Source organism: Mus pahari, unplaced genomic scaffold (genome assembly GCF_900095145.1).
Source record: "Mus pahari unplaced genomic scaffold, PAHARI_EIJ_v1.1 scaffold_10886_1, whole genome shotgun sequence".
Classification (NCBI taxonomy): domain Eukaryota; kingdom Metazoa; phylum Chordata; class Mammalia; order Rodentia; family Muridae; genus Mus; species Mus pahari.
In genome coordinates this window covers 13,733-19,949 of record NW_018393366.1, presented here as the reverse complement: position 1 = coordinate 19,949, position 6,217 = coordinate 13,733, and positions in this window count along the sequence as shown.

Genomic DNA, 6,217 nt, shown 5'->3' with positions numbered 1-6,217 from the left:
GAGAGAGCTGGTCTCCCAGGAGTGTTGACACAGGCATACAGACTCACAGGAGGAACAAGCTCCAGCTAGAGACAACAAGAACATGTAACATCAGAAATAACCCAATGACAAAAGGCAAACACAAGAATCTTAGTAACAAAAACCAAGATTACTTGGCATCATCAGAACCCATTTTCCCACCACAGCTAGTCCTGGATTCCCCAACACACTGGAAAAACAAGACGTGCATTTAAAATCATATCCCATGATGCTGATAGAGGATTTTAAGAAGGACATAAATAACTCCCTTAAAGAAATAGAGGCGAACATAGGTAAACAGGTAGAAGCCCTTAAAGAGGAAACAATGGAATACTACCCAGCTATTAAGAATGAGGATATCCTGACTTTTTCAAGCAAACGGATGGAAACTAGAAAATATCATTCTGAGTGAGGTAACTCAGAGGCAAAATGACATAAATGGTATGTACTCACTAATAAGTGGATATTAGCACAAAGAAAAAAAACCATACAGAATACAGAAGATATAGTCCACAGAATTCAAAAGGCTCAACAAGCTAAAGTGCCCAAGTGAGGATGCCTCAGTCCCACTTGGGAGAGAGAAGAAAGCAACCACAAATGGAGAGGGAGGGAGGGACTTAGGAGGAAAAGTGGATGGGGGAGGGGAGGAACCTGATCTGGTATTGGCTGAGGGAAAAGGACTGAAGCCCTGAGAATGTAAACAGGCAACAAAAATAACAGAAAGCAACAATAGTTTTTCCTTAATATCTCTTAATATCAATGGACTTGATTTTCCACTAAAAAATCATAGACTGAGAGACTGATTACCTAAACAGGACCAAACATATTGCTGCATACAGGAAACCCACCTCTGTGACAGAGACAGATTAAAAGAGTAAAAGGCTGGAAAACAATTCTCCAAGCAAATGATCCCAAGAAACAAGCTAGAGTAGCCATTCTAATATTGAATAAAATCAAATTCCAACCTAAAGTTATCAAAAAAGATAAGGGGTGACACTTCATAGTCATCAAAGGAAAAAAATCTATCAAGAAGAACTTTGAATTCTGAACATCTCTGCTCCTAATGCCAGGGCACACACATTCGTAAAGGAAACTTCACTAAAGCTCACAGCACACATTGTGTCACACACAATGATAGTAGTAGACTTCAACATCCCACTCTCAGCAATAAACAGATTGTGGAAACAGAAACTAATAAAAGACACAGAAAAACTAACAGAAGTAATTAAACAAATGGATTTAACAGATATTTATAGAACATTTTATCCTAAAACAAAAGAATATACCTTCTTCGTAGCACATCATGGTACCAAAGTTAAATCAGGGTTAGATACATGATGTAAACAGTCCCATATCTTCTAAAGAAATAGAAATAGAAATAGTAAATAATTGTCTCCCAAACAAAAAATCCCAGGACCAGATGAGTTTATTGCAGAGTTCTATCAAACCTTCAAAGAAGACCTAATTCCAACACTCCTCAAATTATTCCACAAAATAGAAACAGAAGGTACTCTACCCAGTTAATTCTATGAAGCAATAATTACTCTGATACCTAAACCACACAAAGACCCACACAAAGAAAGAGAACTTCAGACCAATTTCCCTTATGAATTTCGATGCAAAAAAACTCAATAAAATTTCACAAACCGAATCCAAGAGCACACCAAAATGATAATCCATAATGATCAAGTAGGCTTCATCCCAGAGATGTAGGGATGGTTCAATATACAGAAATTCATCAATGTAATCCACTATATAAACAAACTCAAAGACAAAAACCCCATGATTATCTCATTAGATCCTGATGAAGCATTTGACAAAATCCAACACCCCTGCATGGTAAAAGACTTAGAAAGGTCAGGAATTCAATGCCCATACTCAAACATAGTAAAAGCAATCTACGGCAAACCAGTAGCCAACATAAAGCTAAATGGAGAGAAACTTGAAGCAATCTCAGTAAAATCAGGGACTAGACAAGGCTGCCCACTCTCTCCCTACCTATTCAATATAGTGCTTAAAGTCCCAGCCAGAGCAATTAGACAACAAAAGAGATCAAATGGATACAAATTGGAAAGGAAGAAATCAAAAAATATCCCTATTTGCAGATGATATGATAGTATACTTACCTGATGTGAAAATTCCACCAGAGAACTACTAAACCTGATAAAAAACTTCAGCAAAAGTGGTTGGTGATAAAATTAACTCAAACAAATCAGTGGCTTTCCTCTACACAAAGGATAATCAGGCTGAGGAAGAATTTAGGGAACCAATACCCTTCACAATAATCACAAATAATATAAAATAACGTAGTGTGCATCTAGCTAAGCAAGTGTAAAATCTGTATGATAAGAACTTCAAGTCTCTGAAGAAAGAAATCTAAGAAGATGTCAGAAGATGGAAAGATCTCCCATTCTCATAGATTTGCAGGATTAATATAGTAGACATGGCCATCTTGCCAAGAGCTATCTTCCTATTTAATGCAGTCCCTATCAAAATTTCAACTCAGTTCTTCATAGATTTAGAAAGAACAATTTCAAAATTCATCTGGAATAACAAAAATCCCAGGATTGCCAAAACTATTCCCAATAATAAAAGATCTTCTTGTGGAATCACCATCCCTGACCTTAATTTGTACTACAGAGCAATTGTGATAAAAACTAGATTTTATTGGTACAATGACAGGCAAGTAGATCAATAGAATAGAATTGAAGACCCAGAAATGAACCTACACCCCTAAGGTCACTTGATCTTTGACAAAGGAGCTAAAACCATTCAGTGGAAAAATAACAGCATTTTCAAAAAATTGGTGGTAGCTCAACTGGCAGTTAGCCTATAGAAGAATGCAAATGGACCCATTCTTACTTCCTTGTACAAAGCTCAAGTCCATGTGGATCAAGAACCTTCATGTAAAAGCAGATACACTGAAACTTATAGAAAAGAAAGTGGGAAGAGCCTCAAACATATGTGCACAGGAGAGAAATTCCTAACAGAACACAAATGGCTTGTGATGTAAGATCAAGAATTGACAAATGGGAACTCATAAAATTACAAAGCCTCTGTAAGGCAAAGTATACTGTCAAGAAGACCAAAATGCCACCAACCAATTGGGAAAAGTTCTTCATTAAACTACTCCTATAAAGAGCTAATATCAGATGCATACAAAGAGTTTAAGAAGTTAGAGTCCAGTGAAACAAATTACCCAATTAAAAAATGGGATACAGAGCTAAACAAATAATTCTCAAGTGAGGAATACTGAAAAGCTGAGAAGCACCTAAAAAATTATTCAACATTCTTTTTCATCAGGGAAATGCAAATCAAAATAATCCTGAGATTCTACCTCACACCAGTCAGAGTTCCTAAGATCAAAATCTCTGGTGAAAGCAGATGCTGGCTAGGATGTGGAGAAAGGGGAACTCTCTCCCATTGCTGATGGGATTGCAAGCTGGTAAAACCACTCTGGAAAAGTTTGGCGGTTCCTCAAAATATTGGACATAGTACTACCTGAGGACCCAGCAATACTATTCCTGATCATATACACAGAAGTTTCTCCAACATGTAATAGGGGCACATACTCTATTATGTTCATAGCAGCCTTATTTATAAAGCCAGAAGCTGTAAAGGACCCAGATGTCCCTCAACAGAGGAATGGATACAGAAAATGTGGTACATTTATACAAGGGAGTACTACTCAGGTATTAAAACAATGAATTTATGAAATTCTTAGGCAAATGGATGGATCTGGAAGATATCTGAGTGAGGTAACCCAATCACAAAAGAACACACATGTTATGCACTCACTGATAAGTGGATATTAGCGCAGATGCCCAGCAGCTTGGAACACACAAGACACAATTCACACCCCCATGAAACTCAAGAATCAAGGAGATGTTAGTGTTGCTACTTCCATCCATCTCAGAAGAGGGGAACAAAACACACCCATGGAAGGAGTTACAGAGACAAAGCGTGGAGTAGAGACTGAAGAAATGACCATCTCGGGACTGACTCAGCTGTGTATCCATCACATTTATAATCACCAAACCCCGACAACTGTTGTGGATGCCAACAAGTGCTTGCTGACAGAAGCCTGATATAGCTCTCTCCTGTGAGGCTCTGCCAGTGCCTTACAAATACAGAGGTGGATGCTCATAGCCATCCATTAGACTGAGCATAGGATCCCCAATGAAGGAGCTGGAGAAAGGACCCAAGGAGTTGAAGGTGTTGGCAGCACCATAGAAGAAACAACAATATGAACGAACCAGTACCCCCAGAGCTCCCAGAGACTAAACCAGAAACCAAAGAGCACACAAGGTGGGGACTCCTGGCTCCAGCTTTGTAAGCAGCAGAGGATGGCCTAGTTGGACATCAATGGGAGGAGAGGCCCTTGGTCCTATGAAGGCTGTATGCCCCAGTGTTGGGGAATGCCATGTCCTGGAAGTGGAAGTAGATGGGCTGGTGAGCAAGGGGAGCAGGAAGGGCATAGGGGGGTTTTGGAGGGAAAAGTAAGATAGGGGACAACATCTGAAATGAAAATAAATTAAATATCTAATAAAAATAATAAAAAATAAACATTTTACACAATAATAATAAAAAATATGAAGAAACCACAAACAACAGGAGTTACTCTCAACCTGTGAGTAGATAAAGGTAAAACTGGTAAATATACAGAGTAGAATATTTCCCAGTTGTCAGAAATAATGATATCATGGAATTTATAGGCAGATAGATAGAAGTAGAAAAATAATCATCTTGAGTATGGTAACCCAGCCTCTAAAAGACACATATAGTGTGTACACTTTTATAAGTGAATATTAACTATAAAATAATAGATTACCCAGAGAAGCAAAATAAAAAGGAGAACTCAAAGAGAGATGCATGTATCTCCCAGAGAAGGGGAAAAAATAACAGAATTTGTAGGTAAATTCTTGTTAGGTAGGCACGGGAACAGGAAGGGCCAGGCAGAACTGGGGAGGGATGGAGGGAGAGCATTAAAATAAATGACTAGAATTGGGGGCCTTGGAAAGGGTGAGTAGAAACCTAATTCAGTAGAAACTCCCTGAGACATATGAGAGTGACCTTAGTGAAGCTTCCTAGTAATGTGGGGTTAGGAACCTGAATGGGTAATCTTCTAAAACTAGGCAAGGCTCATAGAAGAAGGAGTGGGATAACAACCCAGCCACAAAACTTAGTACTTAAAACCTGTCCTTCCTGCAGGATATTCTGAGGTAATTATGACTTTGAACTTGTGGGAGTGGCTAACCAATGTCTGGTACAACTTTAGCCCTTGAGGGAGTCCATGCTGCCTGCATCAGCAGGAAGGCGAGGCAGATCCAGGACAGAACCAAATACAACTGGAAAAAACTTCAATGAAATGATCCCTAATGATATTTTGCTATACTCAGATACCTATTCCAATTGTCACCAGAGAAGCATCATCCAGCAACTGATGAGTGCAGAGGCAGAGATCCATAGCCAAAGACTAGGCAGAGCCAGGGAAAACCTGTAGCCGAGAAGAGAGAGAAAGGATTATAGGAGGCAGAGGGGTTGAGGCCACCAGGAGAACAGGGCTCACAGCATCAACTACGCAGGGATCACAAGGGATCACAGAGGTTGACGCAAAAAGCATGGACCCTGTATGGGTCTCTGCTAGGTCCTCTGCATACACATGATAGCTGTGCAGTTTGGGTGTTCTTATGGGATCCCTAACAGTTGGGGTGGGGGTGTCTCTGACACTTTTGCCTGTGCTTGGGGCTTTATTTTTCTCCTAGTGGGTTGCCCCATCTAGCTTTAATAAGAGGGTTTGTACCAAGTTTTACTGTAGCCTGCTATGCCATGTTCAGTTGATATCCTTACGAGGCCTGCTGCTTTTCTCCTTAGGGGGAAAATGAGTGAATTTAGGCAGAAGAGAAGTGGGCAGGGAGGGCTTAAAAGGTGTGGAGGAACTTGATGGGTACCTGTGGTCAGAGTGTTCTCTTTCAGATAATAAAAAAATAATAATTAGGAAACAGAATTAGATCTACAATGGGATCTTAAACCTATTCTTTTCATTTTTTTAATTTTTAATTTTTATTTTTTCAAGACAGAGTTTCTCTATGTAGCCCTGGCTGTCCTGGAACTCACTCTGTAGACCAGGCTGGCCTTGAACTCAGAAATCTGCCTGCCTTTACCTGCCAAGTGCTGGGATTAAAGGCGTTGCCACCAC